Genomic DNA, 27984 nt, shown 5'->3' with positions numbered 1-27984 from the left:
TGATGGCTTAAGCCATGTCAATCTCTAGAGAACTCTGCCCATTTCTTATCAGGCGTGTGAGATTTTTCATTGCCCTGCTTTCAGGATCAGTAACCCCCTTCAAAGCACAGGTCTTAAAAACCATTGATCCAAGTCAATTTCAATCCCCAACAACAAATATGTTATTTTACTCTCAGCATGTAACTGAAAGAGCAAACACAACTTTCCTCCCTGGTAGCTGTTTACACTCTATTCTTACTTCTATTTAGGTGGAAGTATTTAAATTATACAGACAAATTGCACCCTTGCCCTTCTGCATTAAATATTAAAACACATGTTTTTTGTTGTTTGGTCTCCTAATATCCTTTTTACAAAGGAATGCCTGCTGCAAACAGAGTGTGTTCTACTTTCCATTAGTGTTGTTCTCTATGAATTATTATATTACACACATCTATCTTTCCCTCTGATCTCAGTACAACATTAAACCTTTGTTTGATAATGGAAGTTTACAACAGTCACTGTATCTCTCCTACCACAGCGCTTCTTTTATGCGAACACAACTCTGAACAAAAATCTCCTTTTATGTCAGCACGTACAAGACCTTTCATATTATCTATTGTAGTAAATATAGCACTAGATGAACTAAACACATGCAGTAAAAGGAGAATTTAACTGCATGGAAAGTTAGTAAATCTTGGATGACAGATTAAATTCTAGGTCACAGCTTGAGATGCCTGCTGTTTTTGTTTACTGGAACAGCTTTGGGACTCTAAGTGAGTGTGGATTTAAGGTGACCAGCAAACAGAAAAAACTGTGGGTATGTGTGTGACTTTCCCTTCTGGTGTTATCTGGACTGGTGATCTGCTAGGTCACTCCAACCCTTGACTCTGGGAGCCAGCCTTATCCTGCTCTGGTGTAAGAACCCCCACTCTTTGGCTGTTTACGCACAGCCTCTGGCATCTAAGCTGTTCCCAGCTACTTACAACTGAATGACATTAGCCATTATCTTCGGACCCAGACACAACCCTAGGAACCTCCGTCTTGCAGTGTCCAGTTATGCCCACTGGACGCTGCAAGCTTATATGAGTTCGTCAATTTAACAAAGAAATTGGTATGTATCAGGCTTGTTATCCAAGGGGAGTCTCTGACATGCTTCAAACCAGACGCACTGCTTCAGGTAGAATAAACAAACAGGTTTATTAACTATAAAGATAGATTTTAAATGATTATAAGTCAAAGCATAACAAGTCAGATTTGGTCAAATGAAATAAAAGCAAAACGCATTCTAAGCTGATCTTAACACTTTCAATGTCCTTATAAACCTAGATGCTTCTCACCATAGGCTGGTGGTTGCTCTTCAGCCAGGCTCTCCCCTTTGATCAGCACTTCAGTCACTTGGTGGTGATGTCTGTATATGGAGGTAGAAAAGAGAGGAGGAGCATGGCAAACGTCTCTCCCTTTTATCATGTCCTTTCTTCCCTCTTGGCTTTGCCCCCCCCCTTCAGAGTCGGGTGAGCATCATCTCAAGCAGTCCAGCCATTAAGGCCACAAGGCAGCGTGCCTCAGTTTCCCCATTCACGCAGTCCCATACTGACCAAAAGAAGGGGGTGACTCCCTCAAGTGTCTAACAGATTCTTTTGTTGCTGCTTAGGCCAGCATCCATTGTTCCTGTGAGGCTGGGCTGGGTTTGTCCCATCCATGCCCTGAGGAGGTGTGAACTGCCTCTCTGTTCTTGGAGAGTTTTGCCTGGGCTTATTTTAAGCCATGAGGATACACTTTCAGCCTCATAACTACATACATGAAATTATAACTTATAACCTTATTTACATGACTTTAACATCACTACAACAACCATGCTCAGTGCATCATGAGCCTTCCGAAGACACCCAACATAACAAACTTTGCACTGGATACCACACAGTCATTTTATAAAGATGAACATGGGGTGCAGGGTGTTCCCCCAAGGTACAGAGCATCACACCTCCCCTCTTAGTTTACTGCAAGAGGATTAGTCACTGACTAGCTTGAAGGCAATTTGTGTTATAGTTCTCTTGGCATCCAGCAATTAAGGCCACAAGGCAGCGTGCCTCAGTTTCCCCATTCACACACACACAGCAAACCAGGTTTGTTATGGTTTCTCTACTGTGATCAGCTGTAAATCTGTTCACAGGTATTAACTGAGAACTAGCGTTACCAGAAGGTTTAACATCCATGCCAAAATTCTTATCCCAAAACTTAACATTAATACCAAAAAAATTTATCACAGATGGGTGTTTACTAGTATCTTTATGATACCATGCCCTCTGTTCAGATAATGTAGTTTGAGGTTAGTTTGTTCATTACCCATGGTGTCCTTTGACTCTCTCCCATGTAATCAGTTACTGGCTTTTCTTTCCCTCCAGTGTTCCCTTCTGTGTGGGCTCTTAATTTAATCATGTTTCTGGCATTTTGCTATATCAGGGTCTGGCAAGATAAGGGTCCAGGGGGATCCTGCACATTGGCTGGCCCTTTGGGGAGCAGTCTCCCAACCCCAGGACTGTACATATGTAGAAAATCCAGCTCCCCTTTTGGGGTTACCCGGTGTTTCCCCCTCCTAGAACTGAGTCCTTCCTTGCCCCCTTTTCCCAGGGGACTATGACCTGTGCTCTGTGGGCTAGGTGTGTTTACCCTTTGATCAGAGTCACCTTTCCCCAGCAGCTTTCCCATAACTGCTCTCTGTGTCTCACCAGCCTGTGGGAAAACACCCCCTTCTCTGTCAGATGGGTCACTTCTGTTCTCACAAACGACCCCCTGGCAATTTCCTGGTCCCAACTCCTCTGCTGTCCCACGCTTTGGAGCTGCAGCTTGATGTAAAGAGACACAGTTACCTTCCAAAAACTTTTCAGAAATAGCATCCTGACAAACTGGGACCTGGATTGGGGTGCCCTCCGCCACCCCTTTCTCTGTCCCTGAGAAGTCAGCTGTGACTGCTCCCTTCCACGCAGTCAGTCACACCATGCTGGGTCACAGGCTGACTGCCTGGGTGCACAGATGCTGACCCAGCCATACTCCGAGTGTCCTGGGCATCCTGCCCCAAATGACTAGGGAGGAGACATTCCTGTACCCCCACTAGTCCTTCCTCAGTTTCTTCCTCTGGGCCCCGTCCTAAGACACATTCCTCTGTGCTCCCGAGGAAGGGTTCTGTCTCTTGTTCAGCTGCAAAACTCTGCCAGCTAAAAACTGGGATGGTTTCCTTAATCACTGAGGACACCTCTCCTGCCCCTGCGCTGGAGGGCATGTTGCCTTCTGCTGGAAAAGAGCTAGTCTCAGCCCTTCCCATACTTGGAAGCACACTGCTTCCCTGGGTTACAGAGTCACAGGAATCCTCACCCACCTCAGGAATTCTGAGATCCCCTGCCCCTTCTCTGGGCTCTCCTCTGGGACACATTGCTCTATGCTCCCTAGACCTGGTTTTGCCTCTGATTCAGCTGCAAGCTGCTGGCAGCTAACAACCTGGACAGTTCTCTCCCTGGCGGGCATTACACCCTCATCTCTTCCTGATATGGTGCTGCCTCCAGCTGCAGTGCAGGAGTTGGTCTCAACCACCCTCCCACTGGAAGCATGTGGTTTCTCACTGCTGCAGAAGAATCAAGGAGACTCTCTCCCATTCTCTCAGCAGCTCCTGAGACCTTACCCTTTCCCTCGGGGGTCCCAGCATAAAACTCCCTCCTGCTGCAGGCAAATACTTTAACCTGAGCTACACGGAAAAAATCACTACCCAGGAGCAGGTCAAATAGGAGGTGTTCTATTACCCCCACAGTCAAAACACTTTCCAAACCTTCCCAAAACACATGGATTTTAGCTAGTGGTATGAGGAATCTGCCATAATTCGCCCACCGCCACAATCTCTGCCATTTGGCCAGGTAGCATACTGGTCTTTGGGACCACACTCTGCTTAACCAGAGAGATCTGGCACCCTGTATCCCTCTGCCCCAAGTATTCCCTGCCATCAATTTGGACAGCCTTCATGTGCTCCATATCTGGTTCTGCAGAAGCTAACCTCACAAAACCAATATGATCGGTTCCAATTGCTTGGGGCGTTTCTGTGTTGAGGACAGCAGAACTAACAAGAGCTATTGGTTGCCTGTTTCCTCCTAGCACAGGGCATCTATTCCTCAGATGGTCAGTGGAATTACACTGATCGCACCTTTTGGGCTCTTCTGCTTTTACAGGCGATTTGGGATGAGAGTTAAGAGGAATGTTTTTGGGGAAGAGAAGGTTTAGGCTCCCAACCCACTTCTCTCTTCCCGGGGCAAAATGGGATCCTCCCTCCCCACCAGTTTTAAACTCCTCTTTCTGTGGCCTGCCCTCAATAAATGCCTGATTCTGTTCAAAGGCATCAGCTAAAAAAGCCATCGCATCAGCAGACCACAGCTTGGAACCCAGTGAGCTATCCTGAGCTCAGCAGAACCCTGTCCAAGATGTGCCTTCTGTCAGCAGGATTTTCCAATACAATGTCCACTGCTCCTGCCACCCCACCCATGTACTCGTCCCTTCTTCCCTGGCTTCCCCTGTCCTTTCAGCTTCCCATCCTGACTTCAATGCTCTTCATAACCTAGCTCCCACCTCTCTTCACCATCTCAACCACTGCTTGGTCTCCAGCCTAACTGCATGCACTCCTCCCAGTCTCACGGATGTCTCAGGAGCTCCCACCCTGACCAAGCCTACCACGTCCTCTCCTCCTTCAATTACTATTTATTTGTTTTCCAGTACTGCCTAGAGACTCCAGTCAAGACCCAGAGTTGGTCAGCAGCAGAAGCAGGAAGAGAATCCATGTGGCCGAAGTCCAGCGTCCTAGTCACTAAATCACGCTTACAAATCCCTTCTACCACGAGGCCTACGTCAGTTGTCCTTTCCCCTTTCCCACAAGAAATGAAGGAGAGAGCGAGCATGAGAAAGAGGTAAGAAAACCAGACAAAAGACAGGGAACCTGAAGATGCTCGCCGAACAGTGTCCCACTAGGAACTGTCCTGTCCTCACATCTTTTCCATCTAATACCTGAGTTTGTGAATATAAAACATCCAGATATTCACAGCCGAGTGCAAGCTACTGCTGAGCATCCAAGTTTGCCTGCAGTCCTGCTGCCTCAACCAGCATCTAATCCGCTGCTTCGCAAAGTGCTTTGGGCCTGAAAAGTGCAATAGAAAACCGCAGTCTAATCCCATTCACAGTGCTACCAATGCTCATGATTTTGTCATGAGTCTCATGATCATTATTGTTTTCCTTAAAGCCCCAGCACCTGGAGTCAAGTGGGTATGGGATGATTTCAGCCTTCAATTCTTAAAGAAAAAGTACATTTCTAGCCCTCATGGCTGTGGAGAAAGCTTTAAAATGTGACCCCAGTGCACCCTAAAGGCTCCAAAAGCGGAAGGCAAATAAAGAGAATCCAAATCTGGTATGTTTACATCATGTCATGATTTTAAAGCTAATCTCATGATCTTTGGTGAGCCTGACTCATGATTTTTGAATGTCTGGGGTTGGCAACACCATATTCGTTGCTGGCCTTGCTCCCCAGAAGCAGGGTGCAACATTAAAGGGGACACACAGAGGGGGGCCTTGAGTCCTGATTCCCCAGAGGGGCTCTACTGCAGAGCCAACTGCAGAGGGGAGGGAAGAACAGCCCGAGCTCCCAGATCCAGAGGGGCATGAGTGAAAACAAGTCAGGGCTTTGAATTTCAAGAGCCATCAGCCCACTTCAGCTCAGTGCCCTGAGCACAAAGCAGCTGACAGAGCAAGGCAGAAATGCCGAATGCCGGGGTGTAGTCAGTTCAAGCAATGCCACTCCCCCTACAAAGCCATTTGAGCAGCCCCTTGTATGCCAAGGCCCGCGATTCAGTGTGCAGCCTGCTCCCCGACACTAAGGCCCCAGTGCTGGGCCCTAACAGGCGGGTGTGGAGGGGGAGTCAGCAGGGAACATACCCACAAATGGTGCAGTTTTGGAAAGGGCTACGGGCTGCCAGCCCAAGCAGCTCGGAGCAATGCCATGTGGCACCAGCTTGCCAGTGTGAGCGGAGCTCTCATGACCCAGGCCACTCTGTGCCTGCAGGTTTGGCAGCATTGTCTGAACCAGCCCTGGCAAGGAGCTTGTCGGCTCCAGGGGAAAGCAGGTGGAAGAGCCCCTCAGAGGGTATGGGAAGAGGTGAGTGGCAGGTCAGAGCGGGGTGGGAGAAGGCTGAGCTTTGCTAGCTGGTCTACGCCCTGACTCTCAGCCCCACGAACCCTTACTCTAACCTGACTTCTTCCTATGTCATAAACAAAACTGCCCCACACATTTTATCCCCTTCCCTGAACCCACCTGTCCCACACCTGACACTGCGGTAACGGCACCATGGAAATTACACCGGCAAGATCTGGGAGAAGCCAGGAATGCTGCCCTCTTTCTTCCCTCTAAATGAGTAAATAGGCAGCTTTAAATTAGTGAAGGTTCCTTTCCACCTCAAGCACTGGATTCTCCAGCAAGGACACATGCTTCCCATGTGGGGGAAGTCAGAGAGGAAGGAGGAAAAATGAGACATTTCCTCTTCCATCCACACATCCTCATGGCTCATAGCTATCATGGGTGCTCGATGGGCACAAAGACGTTTCAAAAACCTGGGAAGCCAACTCTACTTAGAACAAGTGAGGGTGCACGCTAAACTACAAACACAGGCTGTCTATGTCTTTGTACCTTACCTGTCACCACAGTTTCCTATAGATAATGGCAGCATGGCAGGGAGGTCTGCCCACGCAAATGGGTGACAGGGACACCTGTGTTACAATATCGGCTCTGCCACTGACTCCCTCCGTGGCCATGGGCAAGTCATTTTCCCTCACTGTACTCAGTTTATCTGTCAAATTAGGATAATACTTACCTGCCCGGCAAGGGTTAATTAAAACAGGCCAGTGCTTTGAAAAGTAGAGCAAAACACAGGGATAACAATGCTTTGTACTAACCCCTGTCCTAAATGACTTCATCAAATATATCAGCTAAAAGTAGCCTCAGAGTAGAGAGCACTTCAAGCTCAAGTTCAGACAAAATTTTACTATATGTTTTAAAAGAGTCACTTGTGGGAAAGGTCAGACATGGCCCTTACAGTGGGTTCCACTCCATTTGTATTGTTAAAAAAATCAGTCAGGCTTTAACAAATCCAAGTGAACCTTGTGCATCTATTCCCATCCCAACTCCCTCTGCTCATACTAGTCTCTTTGACCTCACACGTTCTTGTCACTCTCAGGACAAGTGCCTTCTCCTCTGCATCTCTCCTCAGAGCCAAACACCCAAACGCTCCATCTAATTGCAAATCTCAGCTGAAAGCATCTCGCTTCTCCCTTGCCTCTTCATTTCCAGCTCCCTCTATTGTTATTTAATTCCGGGTTCCATTTTTAAATAAAAGACACCATACAAGATGGAGGCCTTATACCACAAGAAAGCCAAAGGAAGCTGAAGGTGCTCAACACCTCACATGACTGGGCCCTTATTCTGGATTTGGTGTTCAGGAGTGTTTTTTCAAAGAGTAGCCCTTTAACCTCCGCATTCGCATGTTCCTACTGCCCTGGTTCTGATAATTGCCACTACAAAGCAAACGTATGTGAGTCACCATGTGCTCTGTTTAGTTCAGGCCATTCGCAGGGTCTGGAGAGAGTTCATTTTTCTTAGTCTTATTATCCTTCCTCTGCCACTCAAGAGCTTTAAAGATGTACCATCTTGTTTACAGGAGTGTTCTGTGCACTAAAAAGGGAAGGACAGCAGAAGAAAAATATTTATAAACAAAGGAGATAATACATAAAGCTTACAATTACTTGACATGACATATGGTAAATAAGAGACAGAAAAAGGCTTCTAAGGTTTGTACAAAGCCTGGATTTTTCTTCCACACTTTCCAAGGATCGATAATACGTGTTCCACACAGCTGCCATCTCCCACAGAAACAACCCTCCACCCCCAAAAAATTAACATTTCATAAAAAATTTTCAATCAGGAATGACATTTTAGAACTGAACTTTTTAAAACAACTTCTTGCTCGCCTAACACAGAGACAAGAATAATATGAAATCTCTGTCTTAAACATAACAATCAATATGATCGGGGGAGGGAACTCTATTGATTGAGCCATTTAACCAAGATATTTAAGCCCTGATGCAGAATATAAGTGCTATGTATTAGCTATTTAAAAGCTCCTAATTCTAGCTTTATAGCTTTTTCCTTTCTCCCTACTTCAGCTCAATTCAAAAATCACATTGCACTGAAATATTTTTTACTCCTTATGTCACCAGGGATAACAATATCCAGTGGCCGGAAGCAGAAGTCAGCAAAGATCAAAAGGGAAATTGTATGCACATTTTGAACACTGAAGAAAACTAACAACTGCAAACATTCACCAAGGGATGTGGTAGACCATCACTTGAGGTCTTTGAACCAAGACTGGATGTCTTTCTAAATGATCTGCTGTAGCTCACCCAAAAATTAGGGGCTTGATGAATAAACCACTTGTTGACATTTCAAGGTCTGTGTTCTGCAAGAAATCAGAGTAAAGGAATGCCATTGCTCCTTCTGATCTTAGCAATCTACGAACAACTGCCCATGTGATAAGTAAAATGAGAGAAAAGGATACACACAGACTACATTTCTCAGAGTAGCAGTCATGTTAGTCTGTATCCGCAAAAAGAAAAGGAGTACTTGTGGCACCTTAGAGACTAACAAATTTATTTGAGCATAAGCTTTCGTGAGCTACAGCTCACTTCATCGGATGCATGCAGTGGAAAATACAGTGGGGAGATTTATATACACAGAGAACATGAAACAATGGGTGTTACCATACACACTGTAATGAGAGTTTCAGAGTAGCAGCCGTGTTAGTCTGTATTCGCAAAAAGAAAAGGAGTACTTGTGGCACCTTAGAGACTAACCAATTTATTTGAGCATAAGCTTTCGTGAGCTACAGCTCACTTCATCGGATGCATACTGTGGAAAATACAGAAGATGTTTGTTTTTATACACACAATCATGAAAAAATGGGTGTTTATCACTACAAAAGGTTTTCTCTCCCCCCACCCCACTCTCCTGCTGGTAATAGCTTATGTAAAGTGATCACTCTCCTTACAATGTGTATGATAATCAAGGTGGGCCATTTCCAGCACAAATCCAGGTTTTCTTCCCCCCCACCCCCCACCCCCCCGACACGAGAGTGATCAGACTACAGGGATTCTCCAAACCCCCAAGAATATTCTCTTCCTTACCCACATGAATCTGATTAAGTAGGGCACATGGGTTTTCACTATTTGCAACCAAGCCTGCAATATTTTTGGGTGAAATATTTGCAACCAAGCCTGAAAACATGTGGTCTAATGAAAATCCTGTAATTCATCCTAGATTTGTTAAAGTTTTCACTGAGGTTCTGGGACACTCTGTACCTCAAAGCAGCAGCCTGGAATCCCCATATTCACCTCTGTCATATAATTATGATGTGTTTTGTACAAAGCATACCTAGTGAGGAATTATTTTAAAAGTCTTGATCTGTTCAACACTAATATCCTGTTGGATTGTATGTGAAGTTATGAAGTATTGTTATACGTGACTGAAATATGTTGTGAATTCAGGAACACCCAGGGCATACAACAAAGGGGTAGCAATCACCGGCCAGACAGGGGTTAATGGCTCATCCACACCCATTCCACTATCCTAGAGACTTCTCGGAGAAAGCACCTATGCTATGGACTAACACAGGTCACAGCAAGGATCTTTCTAGCCAGCTGGAAAAAAGTATAAAAGAGGGAGAGTGACTTCATCACTTTGCCTCTTCCCTTCCCCTGCCCCACCCCCCCAACTCAACACCTGGAAAATCGTCTGGAAGAAAAAGACTTTCAACGAGGGAGTTTGGTCCCAGGCTGGAATAGGGTTCAGTCTCTGTATTGAGGCACTGTAAGCTGCTTGTACCATCTGTTAGGATGAGACACGGCTTGATTCAAATCTTGCTTAGTCTGTTTAAATTAGAATTTAGGCTGCACATTTATTTTTTAGAGTAGCAGCCGTGTTAGTCTGTATTCGCAAAAAGAAAAGATGTACTTGTGGCACCTTTGTTAGTCTCTAAAGTGCCACAAGTACTCCTTTTCTTTTTACATTTATTTTTGTTTCTGAAGTAACCAACTCTAATCTCTCTGCCTGCTACTTATAATCACTTAAAATCTCTTTCCATAGTTAATAAATCTGTTTTATATTTTACCTAAAACTCTGTGTTTTTGGAAGAACTGCTTCGGGGATCTCAGCTCAGACTACAAAGGCAAGTGTGTGTCCATTTCACACTGAGGGAGTGGCGAACTACTTAACGAACTTTCACTGTAAGACGGTACACTTCTGGGGTGCAAAGCTTAGAGCTCGGGGGAACTGGCTGGAGCCTCCCTATTGATGGCTCGTGAGTGACTGGGAGAGCATTCATGTAACCAAGCTGACTGTGTACCTGCCTGTGGGTGGCTGTAGGTTTCAGAGGGGTAGCCGTGTTAGTCTGTATCAGCAAAAACAACAAGGAGTCCTTGTGGCACCCTAGAGACTAACAAATTTATTTGGGCATAAGCTTTAACTTGCAAACTTGACACCACCAAATTAGGCCTGAATAAAGACTGGGAGTGGCTGGGTCACAAGAAAAAGTAATTTTCCCTCAGTTGATACTCACTCCTTCTTGTCAACTGTTGGGAATGGGCCACATCCACCCTGATTGAATTGGCCTTTTTAGCTCTCACCCCCCCAACTTGGTAAGGCAACTCCCATCTTTTCCTGTCCTGCCTACTGTATTTTTCACTCCATGTATCTGATGAAGTGGGTTTTAGCCCACGAAAGCTTATGCCCAAATAGATGTGTTAGTCTCTGAGGTGCCACAAGGACTCCTCGTTGTTTTTGTGAGTGGCTGTGTAAGTGCAGTGCCTGTCAGAGGCTTGTAGCTTGACATGAGCATCAGAGTGTGAAGGACAGCCCAGGTGGTGGGTTTGGAAGACTCAGCAGTCCCGCAGTCCAGGTTGCACCCGAGGGACCCCATCACAGGTTCACAAACCTTTCCTACGAACTGAATCTCAATTTGGAGCCAACCTGGGCCAGTTTATTTTTTGTACCACAGTGGCCATGGGCACTCATCAACGCCCAATGGTTCGAGGCACCGAGCACAAACTAAACAAAGACAGAACTTGCAATGTGGATATTAGGCAACAGGGGGATACAGAGGGATGCATCACAACCATGAAAAATTCACAACACAGTTTAATGGTGGAAAAAAAGCTGAAATAGTGATCTCAGATGAGATTTATTTTTTGAGATTGTAACAAATCTATGATCACCTAGGATTTCACCATGGGCACAGTTACTCAGCACTTCACAGTTGCAATCAGGATAAACAGAATTCCGATTCACCTGCTTCGAAAGCGGAGCAACTAAGAGAGTCACTGTTTACCTCTAAGCAGTATAGAGTCTTGGAAACATAGCAGACTTGTTCTGGGTCTGTCCAGTGGAGAGCAGTGTTATGCACACATGAGCACAAACACACACACAAGTCCATTGCATTATTTTTAAAAGTCTTTCCCTATTTCACAAACACTGCTTCGGATTATTAAAACTGACAAGATTTTTAAAATTTAATTGACTGTTTATTCTTCTGATATGCTGATGGTTTGCGTTTGCATCTCATTTACCTTGGAGAGTGGAATTCCACCACTTCCCTTAGTAGTTTGCTCCAATAGTTAATCATCCTCACTGTTAAAAATCTAGGGGTAGCCATGTTAGTCTGTATCCACAAAAACAACAAGGAGTCCGGTGGTACCTTAAAGACGAACATATTTATTTGAGCATAAGCTTTGGTGGGTAAAAGAAGTGGGGTTTTTACCCCTGAAAGCTTATGCTCAAATAAATCTGTTCGTCTTTAAGGTGCCACTGGACTCGTTGTTGTTACTGTTAAAAATGTCAGGTTTCAGAGTAGCAGCCGTGTTAGTCTGTGTCCGCAAAAAGAAAAGGAGGACTTGTTGCACCTTAGAGACTAACAAATTTATTTGAGCGTAAACTTTTGTGAGCTACAGCTCACTTCATCGGATGCATTCAGTGGAAAATACAGTGGGGAGATTTTATATACACAGAGAACATGAAACAATGGGTGTTACCATACAGACTGTAACCAGAGTGATCAGGTAAGGTGAGCTATTACCAGCAGGAGAGAAAAAAAACCTTTTGTAGTGATAATCAAGGTGGGCCATTTCCAGCAGCTGACAAGAACGTGTGAGGAACCGTGGGGGGCGGGGGGGAAATAAACATGGGGAAATAGTTTTACTTTGTGGAATGACACATCCACTCCAAGTCTTTATTCAAGCCTAATGTAATGGTGTCCAGTTTGCAAATTAATTCCAATTCAGCAGTCTCTCGTTGGAGTCTGTTTCTGAAGGTTTTTTGTTGAAGAACTGCAACTTTTAGGTCTGTAATCGAGTGACCAGGGAGATTGAAGTGTTCTCCGACTGGTTTTTGAATGTTATAATTCTTGACGTCTGATTTGTGTCCATTTATTCTTTTACGTAGAGACCGTCCGGTTTGGCCAATGTACTTGGCAGAGGGGCATTGCTGGCACATGATGGCATATATCACATTGGTAGATGTGCAGGTGAACGAGCCTCTGACAGTGTGCCTGATGTGAAGGGAAGTGGTGGAACAAATGAGGTTGTATCGTAGAGCTCCAACCCCTCAGACAGAGACAAACACCTACAAGATCTCTATCAAGCATTCTTACAACTACAATACCCACCTGCGGAAGTGAAGAAACAGACTGACAGAGCCAGAAGAGTACCCAGAAGTTACCTACTACAGGACAGGCCCAATAAAGAAAATAACAGAACGCCACTAGCCGTCACCTTCAGCCCCCAACTAAAACCTCTCCAACGCATCATCAAGGATCTACAACCTATCCTGAAGGACGACCCAACACTCTCACAGATCTTGGGAGACAGGCCAGTCCTTGCTTACAGACAGCTCCCCAGCCTGAAGCAAATACTCACCAGCAACCACACACCACACAACAGAAACACTAACTCAGGAACCTATCCTTGCAACAAAGCCCGTTGCCAACTGTGTCCACATATCTATTCAGGGGACACCATCGTAGGGCCTAATCACATCAGCCACACTATCAGAGGCTCATTCACTTGCACATCCACCAATGTGAGATATGCCACCATGTGCCAGCAATGCCCCTCTGCCATGTACATTGGCCAAACACCGGGTATACACATAACTCACTGGGACTGTCTTCTCTTTGCTCATATCAAATGTGATCAGGTCATGATCGTTGGTCCCTCTGCAATTTCCAGCCCAGAGATCAATTCATCTTTATCTGTCATAATGAGATTCAAGATAGAGTTACCTCATGTTGGGTGAAAAATCTTGTGTCAGAAAATCGATATTTTTTAGAAACTCTAAATAATGTTTTACTACTGCCTGCATGAGACCTCCAGCGTACATCTCCCACACTGAAGTCCTATATAACACAGTTTTTCTTTCCAGACATTACAGAGAGGTGCTTGCGGAGTAACTCATCCTGTTCTTCCGGTTGATTCAGTGGTCTATAACACAGCCTTGCCAGTACCTCTTTCTTGGGTTTAGTTAGCACACTGATCCGTATGATCATGGGTGGCCGGTATGAAAGGCTAGGGGAGGCTGTGCCTCCCCGAACAGCTCTATGTGGTCCCGCCCATGCTCCGCCCGCAGGTTCCCTCCTGCTTCTCACCGGCGCTCTGCAGTTCTTCCCCCATGGCTGGGGCTGGGGCCGGCCTGCAGCCAGGGACTCTGGGTGGCTGGAGCCAGTGCTTGTGCCGCCCGCCCAGTGTTCGGGGGGGGGGGGGCACTGCCTGCTTGGCACTCTGGGGCTTCGGAGGGTCAGGCCGCCCGGGATGCTTGGGCATATGGGGGGGGCGGGACTGGTGGTTGTGTGGGGGAGGGGCTTTGGGCTCAGGTGGGGGAAGGGAGGTGGGAGGGGCAGAGCCTCAGGCAGAAGAGGAGGGCTGGGCCAGTGGCTAGCCTCCCCAAGCCCATGGTTCACCCTCTGCCTATACGTATGATTTCAAGATCCTGTTCTCCTGAGTTATCAGTGACTTTAAAACAAGTAATGGTGTCTTTAATGGAGAGTGTCACTGCCTCACACACACATCCATTTTTATCAACTCTCTCCTTCCTACACAGGTAATAACCAGTGATTCTGACATTCCAATTATGCAAATCATCCCACCAGGCTTCAGTAACACTAATTAGATCAAATTTCGGCTCATGAATGAGCCTTTCCCATTCCACTTGCTTGTTCCACTCAGTTCTTCTGCACTAGCACAATGTGACAGAGGGATATTTAAATTTTAAAAAAAATCTTAATTCATTTTAATTTAAATTCATGAAGGTGAATTAGTAAGTTTCTACCCTATGACATGCCTGGAAAGAGAAGAAAAAAGAAACACTCCTCTAGGCTGTGTGTTTTAACGGGCAGACTCTTAATAAGATCTTGGGCATTAGCAACAAGCGTGCCCCAAATCCAGAACACGCTGGCTAAAAGGTGCTCCAGGATCAAATAATTAGGTGCTCAATCTGCCACCATAATCAACCCACGCTAATCTACAGCTGGGTACTCAGTCTACTCTCGCTGAAGATGCAGAAAGGCATCAGTAACATGCCATCCTACAAAACGCACCAACAGACTGACCAGAAATTGCTGTCCTGGAGAAAACCGACAACACAGCAGATAGAAATTCAGTGGAGAGACTCATACAATCCGCTACTTGTCCCTTGGGACTTTCAGTTGGGGAGCATTAAAAGGATCCCTCGGCACATTTTTCCTCCTCCCTAAAAGAGGACACGAACTCAAGTGTCCTGGCCAAATTCCCACTTGGATAGTACCATTCAACCTCCCTAAAATTCCCACTCTGGAAAGCTTCCTATGTGAAACTGTTAGATAGTGTTTCTGTATGCTGTTAAATAGGTACTATCCTCCCACCCCAGAAGGGGTGGCATTTCAGCACTGGGCAAAGTATTTACTGTATATGTAACAAGCCAAATTCTGCTCTCACTTACACGCATATAACCCCTACCAACTTCAGAATAGAAGATGCTCTAGAAATGTCCTCTATTTTTTTTTCTCTTTTTTTATTAGCAATTAGTCCCATTTCACAGTCTCGTAGTGTACATACTGGGCTCCCACATGGCCATCCAGGAGTCCAAAACGTCAGTTTTATCATTAAAAATCATTTCCAAATGCACTTTTCACAGTTTATTCATAGCAAAGAGTGGCTCCTTACTGAGTGAACTTTCAGTTCGTTTCAATGAGCAGAACTGGTTCAACATTTCCCATAAACTCCTGCATCCCATCTACATTATTCATATTTTAAATTGCTATTTCTTCCCATTGACAAACAAGAACAGAATGTATTGGGTTTCATTTTTGTGCCTTTCAACAGTGTGAAAACGCTACCTGTGTATTTCATTCCAGAGGAAAAGTCTGAAGAACCAACAACCTGCCATAATTAAGGTTAGAAATATCAATTAAAAGTAACTCCAATTTATGATATTTTGTTTCTGCCAAGGACAAAACTGCTGTTTGTGTATGTAATGGAAGAATTACAGATCCAGCCAAGTGAAGAGGGCCATATAAATATAAAATTATGATTATTAGTGAGGCTTTTATTCAGTTCAAGTGAACATGCTGCAGCAGAATGGCAAGATCCCTTAATGGTACAGTCTATACAACGGCCTAGAAGCCAAAGATAGAAAAGATTAATTAGAGCATCAAATCCATCCATCAGGGGCCAGTGGAGCATTGTACCATTGGTCTATTCTCCATCGCATTGTCAAGACCAGTTTTCAGTGTATCAAGGCTGGAGCTTCCACTAGTTACATTCTAGGCAGGAAAACAGATTTATATGAGAACCGTTACACATCATTTAAAAATCTGAGGACAAAAGAGAGAAGTAAGAAAGCAAGATGTGTTAGTGCTTATGTAGCTTGCCTGCTTTGGAGCAGACCCAGGAAAATGCAGAGCACTCTCCCAGACCCTACAGACATCAATGGGAGTGGAGACACTTTTCCTTTAAACTTACCCAGTGTCCTCCTTCCACTCTATGTCTCAGGATAAAAAGACAGAGCAGAGCAAATGAAAGCCATCGTGTCCGAAAAAATAATTTACTGGCATTCCCAGGTTTCCAGCCAACAGGGCTGTGTGTAGTAATTATGTGTAATTTATTTAATCACCAACAATTAGTCCCCTAACCGTGCCTCCGAGCCGAATCTGTATCACCTCATGCAGAGTCTCTCATAAGGCGGCATCACAGAAGAATGAAGCAGCACCAACATAAAAGTGGATTAATCAAAAAAACCAAATAACTTTGAATATTTCACAGCCGCTACGGACAACTTAATCTTGAGCAGTTTTAGCTTAATGGCTTGAGTACTAGCAGGTTAACTATGTACTGCGGATTGTCAAGAAGGCACTTCCAGATGCTGCCAGTTGGGTTCCATCCAAGATCACAGAACAATTTAGCTTCTTTAAGTGCCCCCCATCTGAACTATACAAGCAATCAGACTCTCTCTCCCTCGCTCACTCTCATCGTCGGTCATAAGGGAGGCTTCAAGCCAAAGGGAACGGGAACGGGGAGGAGAAGCACATTCTAGCTCTGCTCTTCCTGTTTCATTAATTGGTTGTATTTATGGAATCACATTTCACATTAAAAGAGCCAGTCGGCTATAATGAGATTCTCCAGCATCCTCCCACAATTGGACAGGAGCAACTGGATGGTTTTTTTCTGGGGCTTTTTGAGACAGAACAAGTCTAATATATTACACATTAAAAAAAAAGAGAGAGAAAAGAGAAGAGAAAAGAAAAGAAAAAAGGGTTTTTGTAATACAATTGTAATATGTAAGCCAACTTATTACCGAGCTGTAGGGGACAGGGACAAAAAGCACAGATGCTCAGCAGCACATGCAGATTTTAAAAAGTCTTATTATTCTTCAGTGTCTGCCTAGTGCAGTTCCACTCTGAATAGCCACCATTAAGTTTGGTGTAAACAATGCTTACCTGGCTGGGCACAAGTTATGTTGGCTGGAAAACTAGACAAATGACTGTGACGGGGTTGGGACTCACCACCGCAGCGCCTCCTGTTGGTACCTCTGGGAATTAGCTCAGTTCATGCGGAGCACCCTCTGCCGGTGGCGTCCCGTCCGTCTCTCGCCCTTGACTGGCATCTCGACCCGTGTTGCTCCCAGCTCGTGGCACCCTCTTCCGGTCACTGCCCTCCAGCAGTGCCCCCAAGTCCACCACACTCGCCCCCTTCTTGGGGGAGGGGGTTGGGCGGGGGAGAGGGGTTAACAGCAGTCTTTCAGGTTCGCTCCTGCTGCAGTGGCCAACCACAACCCCTCGAGTCTAGCCCCTCTGTTCAAGGGCCTGTCACGGCCACCCTTCCACGGCCAGGTGCTGTACAAGGAGGAAGGGGGGGACCCAGGCTCACCCACTACTCTGGGTCCCGACCCAGGGACCCTCTAGTGGCAGCCTCCCTGCCTTCCTTCTCTCCCCTTGTTTAACTATCCCTGGGCCACTTCCCCTCTGGCCCTTTGCACTCTCTAGGCCCTTTCTATCAGGGCCCGCAATCTGGCAGGTATTGGGCCGGAGCCCTTCTATGCTCCCCGAGCCTGCCCAGCACTGCTCTGTCCGAGCTGCCTGTCTCCTGCTCAGGAGACCGACCTTCTCCCATGAAGGTCTGGGACAGACTGCCTGCTTCCTTCCTGGGCAGCTTTATATAGGGCCTAGCCTAGCACTGATTGGCTGGCTGTAATACTGGCCCTGATTGGCTCCCAGTAGGCCTTTTCCTGATTCACTGCCCTTCTGTGCAGCTGCTCTGGCCTACCCCACCACAATGACATAAGATGATTCCAGGTGTTTGGCCAATACGCTATATAGACAGAGGGTGGCAGTGCTCTGATTTGAAAAGAAACAATCTGAGAACATATGGAATTCCTTTGTACAGGTGAGTGTCTCAGAACATACAGCTATTTGAGCACTAACAAGTCACCCAACCTCGCTGGTTACAGATAACTCTGGAGGTGCATCAGATAACACAAGAGGGACTATGTAAAAATAACACCATCTTACCAAATGCATCTGCTCCCTGTGTGTCTCAGAGTCAGCGCCACTACCTTTCCTGACCAAAACAAGGTCCAGCTCCCATTAGCACCGCAAAAGCATCAGGAACAGTGAGATGGGAGTCTGTTCTGCCTCACACTTCATCAAAAGAACTGTCAAGCTCAGTTCGGACTGCTGAATCTTTGTCACCGGTGACAACGTAAAACAGAAAGAGCAGCCAGTTCTCCAGATTGAGTTTGCAGCACTGCTAGTTAGGGAAAAAACCAAAAATCAGTTTTTTGTATATAGTAAACTGAGCACATTGGGACGACATTGAGAGAAGAAATACTGGACCTTGTGCCACAATGTCACTTGCAGAGTCACTTTTCTGATTACAACTGTACTTTAAATGGCAGTTTTAAAGGTTACCAAAGTCCCCCTTTAGCCATATCATCTTAAATGAACTTTGAAGAAAAACACAAAACACAACCAACCGAGAAGCCGCAAGTTGAGGACAAAACTTCTGGGTGAATACTGAAAAAAGTTTTCCACAAATAAACTTGAATCTTTAAAGGGCTGGCCACTGGCTGGGCCTGCATCCTTACTGCATTTGCTTTCCAGGAATATTCTAGCAAATCAGTTGACTAGCAGGAATATTTGAAGCAGTGAATTTTCAGTGATTATTGCAGAATATTCTAACTCATGACTGAGAGCATTTTTACCAGAACCTTGATTTAGACAGCAAAACCTCATCAACTCAGGGAACGGAAGCATATCATATGACCTGCATTTCCAAGCAAAATGGCTCTCTTTTCAAATACTGATAGCATGCATTGCCAAATAGGGCTACACCTCAAGATTGCAGTGTGTACCTGTTTTTTGCCCATCTAACAGCCTATCTGACCTTTTGCCCTTCAGCAGCAAGTTTAAGGTAAAATGCAGATGTCATATTTATTCGTCTAAGTGTCCAAACCCTTAATTAGGGCAGTCAGGGCCGTGTGCACTATTCCTGATGCTGGTACTCGGCTGCAGTGTTACTTTAGCCATTTAACCATTCTGTACTCTACTTTACCATCAACTGAATAGCAAAATATTGCTTTCCTATCTCTCAGGAGTGTTGTGAGGGTAAATGTTTCTAACGTGTCAAGACCCTTAAGTGAAAAGCACACAGAAGCAGAAAGTATGCGTCGTAGTTTCAACAACATCCTGTGGAAATGAGTTCCACAGGTTAACTATGCATATTTTAAAAATTATTTTCATTTATCTTCTAGAAATGTGTTGCCATTTCAATTCAGAGCTCCCTCTTTGCTCTTGTCTCATGGGAGCTGGTGATCTTGATGCACCGCAAGCCTCAAAGCTTCCCTGTCCATGACACTGCGAAGACCAATAACAAATTTGTTAGCCCTAATGAGCTGACCAAACCCGCTTTGGATGTTTAGATTTCAAAGAGAGCCCCCCACCACCACCACTCTGAACATAACCGGAGCACCAGCAGCCCACAACATAGCACCTCCCTCACCCACAGATTCCCCAGCATTAAACACACTGTTCTTGGGGACGTATGCGACAGCTCAGGATGGCTGTGGCTGAGGCGGGCATGATCTTTGTCTGAGAAAGGCAGGGCAGGAAGAGGACAGGAGGTGACAAAACTCTAATTGCTGCCAGAACTGAGGAGTGTGGGAAAGGGGTCATTCAGAAAGGTGCGTTCTCTTTGGTGGAGCTGGCAATCTTCTTCCCAGCTCAGCCTAGATCGCAGATTTGCGTCACCATGCCTCAGAAAGCCAGTGATTCAGTTTAGCCACAGAAAGCCCATAGAGTTCTCAGCACCCCACCTATGTTAGCATGGAATCGAGATGCCAAAGCCTATGGCAATTGGCCTCTTGTCCTTCAGGGAGGGAGGCGAACATACAAGGATGAGGAGGCAAAGGAGGTGAGAGAGGAACAGCATTCCCTCGCTGAGTCCAACGAGCATGTCACACTTAAGTTGGGAACAAAGCCATGAAGGGTTTGACTGCACTGGCACTTCGTCAGCAAAACTTTTGTCTTTCGGGGGTGTTAATAAAACACACACACCCCGAACGACAACAGTTTTACCGACGAAAAGCGCCGGTGTGAAGAGCGCTCTCCTTCCGACCAAGCCTCAGCCGCTCGTGGAGGGTGGAAGATTTTTTGTCAGTGGGAGAGAGCTCTCCTGCCGACAAACAGCAGCTACGTAGCGTGCCTTCTAGCGGGACGGCTCTAGCGGCACGGACGTGTTGCTAAAAGCCTTGTGGCGTAGCCATGGCCTTAGTATTACACAGGAGGCATGGAATCCCTTGAATTAAAATCACTGTTGTAAACATTGTACGAAAGATTATAGTACACACACACACACACACACACCCTTTGAGTCAGGCATTCCCTAACTTTTCAGTCCTTGACTTTGCAACTTCAAAGTTGTTTTAAGATAGGTGTGTGTGTGTGTACTGTGTATGTGCGTGTACACGTACACACGTACACACAGAGACATATTATACTGTCAATTTTACCCACTATGCCTACAATAAACACACTTTTTTTAAACACAGGAACTTAAGTGTGAAATAGTTACAGTTGCTACACATGCAACAAAAGCAAATAAATAAGAATTAACTCACCTAACAAGTACGTATCCTCTACTCTCCCCTCCCCAGGCGCACACTTTGCTGCAACCACAACCAATACACCACAGCCTCAACCCTCCACTCTACACACACCTCTTCACTAATCTTCCCCCTCCCAATACTGTTATGGATGCTTGGTGCTGCGGTATGTTGTGTGTGTTGCAACCCTGACTGCTTCAGAATGGAGCTTTCTGTGTCTTCGTTTTCCGGATTTGGGGTTTTTTTAAATGTATATGCATGAGGGAGCGATTTGATGAGGAGGTGAATGTGTGCGTACTGTCCCAAGGCTGTGTCTCAAAAGTGCATCTACTGACAGAGAAGACGTTATCCATTAGCAGCTGATCTTGATAAATCCATCTCTGTTGGAAGCAGTGCATAAAATCTCCTCCATAATACATATCCACACACATGTATTCATATACTCACACAGCTACATTCAAGTTTTCCGTGAGAATGAAATTAAAATATGTGAATACATATATACAGCGATCTACAAATATGAAAGCACAGCAGCCAGTTTCAGCATTTGGAATAAGGCTAGGAAAATATTGCACTTGTTATACAAGAACTGTCTCAAAAATTATTTAAATGAACATGAAAATTAACTTCTGCCTTGGCACTCCTGGCAAGTCACCCACACCACCCTTGGAACTGCAAGATTTGGATACCTCTGCTCTAATGTCTTATCTAACCGGAACCCAACAATCTAATTTCCTGTCTTCGTTTGCTTCCCAAAGATGGAACGAGATTAGCACAATTTTCCCCTATGGGGAACTCCATCTTAGCTAAGAGTAACGTTCCCCCACTTCAGATCTCCAGCTACAGTCAGTCTAGTCCCTAGATATCATTTCCTCCTTTATTCTCTTCATATCCCAGTGGCCTACAGGGGTCTACTGTTGCGAGCAACGAGGTCTGAGCGAGTACGTTACCAGTGCAGGCTTGCTTCCCAAGCCAGCAGACATCAGGTCTGGGCAGGGCAAACTCAAGTGACAGCCCCATTTAGGGAAACCAATACAAAAATCAACACACTAGACAGCTGTTGATGCATCCTGTTAGCAGGTGTCTGAATGCGGCATGAAGGTGCAGTGCAGTTACCATTGGGACATACCAGCAGGTGGATCCACTTAGACTCAACAGGACAAAGAGGTTAAAATTGGGACTGAAGCGTTCCTACAGGGCAAGCCTAGGAACAAAGGGAAAAAGCTAAGACTCAGGTTTATGTTCTTTTATTTGAGTTACCAGGTAGGGAGTAAAAATGTGGATTATTCACAGTGAGCAGGGTATAACACCGCATGCTTATAAGTGCCTTCACTTCCTGTTCTTCAACTTAACTATTCACAGCCACGTGAAAACTCCACTGCCTTACAAAAAGTGTTCTAATCACTACACTGAATGCCAGAAAGAACATTATAGGTAACAGTCACTAATTAAAAAGCAGAAATATACTACAGTGACAAGGGCCACGTATGAACTTAGCTAGCCAGCAGGAATCTTCCATCTTGACAATCGGATAACAGAGCTGAAGTGTTCACTTTTGGAAAGGACCGAAAACTTTCCAAGTGGGGTGCCTAGACTCGGGACCCTAAAACTTGGATGCCTATTTTACATCTCGGGTATGTCTATGCTGCAAGCGAAGGTCTGACTGCCATACAGTTAGGCATCCTTTTGCTAGCTTTAATCTAGCTAGCTCAGGCAGCAGCAGCAGTATAGATGTGGTGATACGGGTTTCAACATGGGCAAGCAACCGGAGTACATATCCAAGGTCGACCGGTGGTCTTGTACTCCGGTTGCTAGCCTATGCTGAAGCCATGTCACCATGGTCCGCACTACCGCTGTTAAAGTTAGATTACAGTTCGAATGGGTGTCCCTGTCCGTGGTACAATCACACCTTCCACTTGCAGGGTAGACACAGTCTTAGTGGGAGTTTGAAACTGACACTAGACCAACAGAATGGGGGGAAGTGATGATGATGTATGTCACAACTACAAGGCTGGATTGGAGTGTTTCTAACGGGCGGCAGCATGACTCACGAGAAAAGCTCAGCATGTGATTCCCGCGGCCGATTCCACGCACAGCCACCAAATGAGAACATCCAGCAGAACGCTCACATTGTGTATCTACAGCCTATATATATATATATATATATATATATATATATATATATATATATATATATCGATGACATTTTAAATTTGCTAATTGATTTTAAAGGGGAAAACTAAACCTTTAAACTTTTGGCAGATGAAGAGTTTTTTTGGTGTTATGAACTTTTTTTTTTTATTTTTTTTAAAGGCCTAATTTTAAAACTGCAAGTTTACCATGAATAAAGTCCAGCAGGGAGGTAAGTGCCTTTCACTTGGAAGTATTTTTTCTCCTTTTAAAAGAAAGAACAAAAGAAACAAACTTGAACAAACTTACCTTACAATGTAAGGTAAACTGTCTGACCTCCAAGGCTTTGAGTACAGCGCATCTGATTCTCTTATGCCATACTGGACTTACTGCTCAAAAGCATTGCTAAAATAACGATTACTGATCAAACAGCAGCTTCATGGACAGAGCTATGTACAGCATCTCTAAGAAATGCCTTGAAAAAGTCCTTTTTCTTTCCTTTATGTCACCATTCATTGAGCACTCACCTCTCAAAGGAATTAAATCTAATTACTGGAGTTTTTAATTTATACAGACATTGTGTCCCATCCCAAAGGTGACTGCAACTCTGGGATGAGGAAAAGTAAATATATTTAGATTTTGGTATTTGTCTATTCTAATGGAAGACTAGAGCTAAACCTGTATACAAATTTGTAATTCTTTAAAGCATTTTGAATCTTGAAAAAAGGCACTATACTCACATTGCTCACATATTGCTCACATCCAAATAAAGCATCCATTTGCTTATTATCAATGACTTTTCAATCCCTCCATATCTGGGTGTCTCGCCCATGCTTTCCTCAATGAGTGTATGTTCTAGGCACTATCGAATCATCGCTCCCTCTAGGAACAGCAGAAATTGACCATAAAAGGAATGCAGCGATCAGCACTACCTTTTGGCTGGAAAATTAAGCAGATTGTTTCTCAGGAATATATTTGGAGCCAAACGTTCACATTTAGCCACATGCAATGGCATGCACCCATTTGTATGCACTCAAGGCCCGATCCAAAGCCTACTGAAGTCAATGGGTTATTGTTATTATTTATTGTTTGTACTTCCATAGCATCTAGTAGCCCTCAACCAAACTCAAGGTTATCAGAGCTGCGTACTTTCAATATTACTTTGTAGTGCAGAATGCTGGGGAATGAGAAAGTCTGACATGTCCCAACTGTCTTCATTCCATACAACCTCCCTCACAAAATCCTCCGTATCTTTTGGCCCAGAACAATCTCAAAACAAGATCTATTGACACAGTGCAGCCAAGAGGATATGAGCACCATCATTGCTAGGAAGCACTGGAGATGGATTGGCCATGTGCTTCGCATGGAAACAGATTCCGTAACCACAGTAGCAATAAGATGGACACCTGAAGGCAAGCGAAAATGAGGCTGCCCAAAAGCAGCATGGCGAAGAGCTGTGGAAGCCGAGATGAAATCCTGAGGCACAGCTGGGGAACCATTGCAAGACTTGCCAGAAACAGACAGGAGTGGAGGAGCTTTGTCACTGCCCTAAACAACAGAGACGTAATGGGAACATGATGATGATGATAGTAGCCCTCATCATGGACCACGACCTCTGATACTTGCCAGAAGTACCTAGGGATGTGAAGCACTTTGCTACCACCTGAGAGGCTAGTCAGTCCCTGGCGGAGGTCAGCTCCCCAACTCCACCACCCACAGGCAAAACAAGCACTCCCCTCTGGGCCCGGAGGTCCCACTGTCTACAGGTTAGCATAGGCACAATCCAACCCTCCCAAGTGTCTCCCTGAACTGTCCAGCCCTGTTCCACTGGACCCTTGCCATATTCACAGTTTCTCGGCTTCTCAAGAAACAGGGCTTACCAGTTCCACCTCAGACCACTGTTCCACTGAACACACAGCACCTCAATACTTTTACACCGAAATCACACACAAGTTTATCTAACAAAGCACAGAGATTCAAGTAACAACAAGTAGAAGTACTGGAAACAAACGGTCACATAGGAAACAAAATCATAACACGCATCCTAGAGCCTAGACTTAACTAACTAGATACGCTTATCTCTTGTAGTAATGCTCACCCAAAATTGTTGCAGTGCTTTACAGCTGTGACCCTCCTTTCATGAGACAGATGTGCTGTCAGCTTGTGTCCTAGGTGAAGGACTCAGTTTGTTTCTTTGCCCCTTAAGATATACCAGTACAATCCTTTGTCTTTATTCATAAACAGGACCCCCTCAGCCTTCCCCCGCCCTACTGTTTCTTTCATCTTGTAGATTTCCTTTCTTGTAAATTTCACGTTCTCTTATTTCATTTGTGGCTCACTAGGAAAATAAGCATACATTGTGAGGCATACAATAAAGAAATGACCTGACAGGAAAATAGGTGTCTTACCTCCTGTGACCCAAAGAACCCCTTAATGCCACCTGGCAAGGGGGTGCAGGGAGGTTACAGGGATCTCCTGAGTCTGGTGTTTATATTCCAGTTCACCAGAGTGCCATGTGAGGTTTCAAATAAAAGCTGGTATCACACTAGTCATCAATATCATTGTGAAACATGTGCACAGACACTGTGTAAGAATTCTGTATATGCTGAAAATATGTTCTTAAAGTCTGCGTCTGGGGGGACTGGTCACCAGAAAAGTTGAAAAGCTGGTTTCCTGTCAGGTAAGAGATACTTACCCTTCTACCTGTTTCCATGTATATTGAGTATTGTCTCATTCGCTGTGGGTCTCCTACCACGACTCTCAACTGAATGCAAATGAAGGACTGTAAGAACTACAAAAAATACAGAAAGAAGGGAAAAGAGTTGAGGAGAGAACCATATCTTGAGGTGCACTTCAAAGGTTTGCTTTATTATATTTGGGGGGAAGAGAAGACACAGGGGCCAAGGACATAAGATGATCACAATATCCCTCCCCGCCCCTTGGTATGGCATTGCACAAGTGGGTGTGCTACAAAGAGGGGTATGGCTACATGTGCAGCATCCAATCTTGGCACCTGACACACAACATTGCAGTAGTCGGACCATGAGCTTGACAGCTCCCACTTGCTCATCTTCGAACTTGAGCATCCGACTTAGAACAGATTCTTGCTTTTAATCCTTTTCCCCATTCTCAGCTCCAGCCCTGACTGACATGACACTCCAGCCACAGCAAAAGTCACCCTATAATGCAGGCAGGAAAATGGAAGGATGGGCTGATAAGCATAAGTCCATTAAATACAAAAGACATAGATTGCCCAGCAAAAACTCTATGCTGTCAAACAAAACTAGGATCATGATGAGCTCACTGAGGAAGGGAATTTCAGGACAGGCAGGGAACAATCCAGGTGGATTCTGCTAGGGTCAGATCCTCATTTCCTCAAGAGACATGTAGAACCCCCTTTCCCTTTTATTACTGTTATAATGGACTCCTATTGCTGTTCCCACTGCCATCTCTTTAGTTCTCTCCCAGGAGACACTGATCCCAAAACAGTTCCATTTTCTTTCCTCGCTGGGACCTATTCATGCTCTGACAGTGGATACAAAGCTGAAGGCAGACAGAGGGAGGGAAGGAGCAAAAAAAAAAAAAAAAAAACGCACAGAGAGCAGGAACAGTCCCATGACGTCTCTTGTAAGGAGTGATGCCTTCTGCCTTGGCACTGCTGCTGCTGCCCCCCGAGCCCCACCCCAGACAATGGGTGAGAGAAGTAACAGACATTGCTTTTACATGGGGCTTCACAGTTTCAGGAAGCTCTAAACATTAACTAATCCTCATAATATCCCTGTGTGGCAGGTATTATCCCCATATGAGAGGGGGGAAACTGAGGCACAAAGCAGTTAAGTGATTTGCCCAGGATAGTCAGGGGTCCAGCCTGGAACCCAGGAGTCCTGCCTCCATTTCCTCTGTTCTGACCATTATGCACTACGTCTGCTGAGTAATTGTTCGTATTGCAATGATGGCTGTCTTCTTTCCTTGTCCGTAAACCGGTGGGCGCACTAACACCTCCTAGTGAGCCACTGCTTTGAAAAATCAGATCTTGCCGTGTTTATTTCCTCCCAGCAAACCAACGGGGAAGAGACACAAACACCGCCTAGGAAAATGCACTCTTAAAGCTAAGGAGTCAGGATTTTTACACAGACGTCTAATATTACAGCAAACCTGGGAGCCAAAGGAGATTAATGGATAATAAATGGAAATTATTTTAGGCAGCATGGGGCATCTGTAACTGCATTACAGTAATACAAATAATAATACTACTTCCCCCATGCCCAGCTCTTCAACAGCTGATCTGTCAACTCTACAGCAGGATAATCCAAACCTCCCCCTCTGGACCATGACACGAGACCAAAAGAGCATTAATCAGGTTTGTTCTGTCATTACAAGAATGGGGGGAGGGAAAAAATCATCCAAATCAGAGAGGAACTAATGGTTTGACTCTAGTCTGTGTGACAAAGTTCCTCCTCTACCTTGGTGGGTCTTGCGCTTATTGGCGGATTTGCTCACCTCGGAGATTCACGGCAGCCCTCAGTTTGGCCGTTTTCGTGAACCCACAGTCCAGGTCAGCTTCTCCTCTGTCTGACCAGGAATTGGGAGGTTTGAGGGGAACCCGGGCCCGCCCTCTACTCCGGGTTCCAGCCCAGGGCTCTGTGGAATGCAGCTGTCTAGAGTGCCTCCTGGAACAGCTGTGCGACAGCTACAACTCCCTGGGCTACTTCCCCATGGCCCCCTCCTAACACCTTCTTTATCATAGAATATCAGGGTTGGAAGGGACCTCAGGTGGTCATCTAGTCCAACCCCCTGCTCAAAGCAGGACCGATCCCCAATTAAATCATCCCAGCCAGGGCTTTGTCAAGCCTGACCTTAAAAACTTCTGAGGAAGGAGATTCCACCACCTCCCTAGGTAACGCATTCCAGTGTTTCACCACCCTCCTAGTGAAAAAGTTTTTCCTAATATCCAACCTAAATCTCCCCCACTGCAACTTGAGACCATTACTCCTTGTTCTGTCATCTGCTACCACTGAGAACAGTCTAGAGCCATCCTCTTTGGAACCCCCTTTCAGGTAGTTAAAAGCAGCTATCAAATCCCCCCTCATTCTTCTCTTCCGTAGACTAAACATCCCCAGTTCCCT

General features: G+C 45.3%; 1 protein-coding gene across 10 annotated transcripts in view; it reads right to left on the bottom strand.

The window, feature by feature from the left end:
• The window catches only part of TSNARE1 (t-SNARE domain containing 1), a 695137-nt gene that overhangs the window by 551059 nt on the left and 116094 nt on the right, over window positions 1-27984 (bottom strand). For 2 of the 10 annotated variants that reach the window (XM_074943767.1, XM_074943768.1), the window contains exon 3: window positions 1317-1387. The exons of the other annotated variants lie outside the window; for them this stretch is intronic. The gene's annotated coding sequence lies outside the window, so the exon portion shown is untranslated. The remainder of the gene's footprint in view (window positions 1-1316; window positions 1388-27984) is intronic. 10 annotated transcript variants of the gene reach the window in all.

Source organism: Natator depressus, chromosome 2 (genome assembly GCF_965152275.1).
Source record: "Natator depressus isolate rNatDep1 chromosome 2, rNatDep2.hap1, whole genome shotgun sequence".
Classification (NCBI taxonomy): Eukaryota; Metazoa; Chordata; order Testudines; family Cheloniidae; genus Natator; species Natator depressus.
This window is presented reverse-complemented; position numbering and strand designations above follow the sequence as displayed.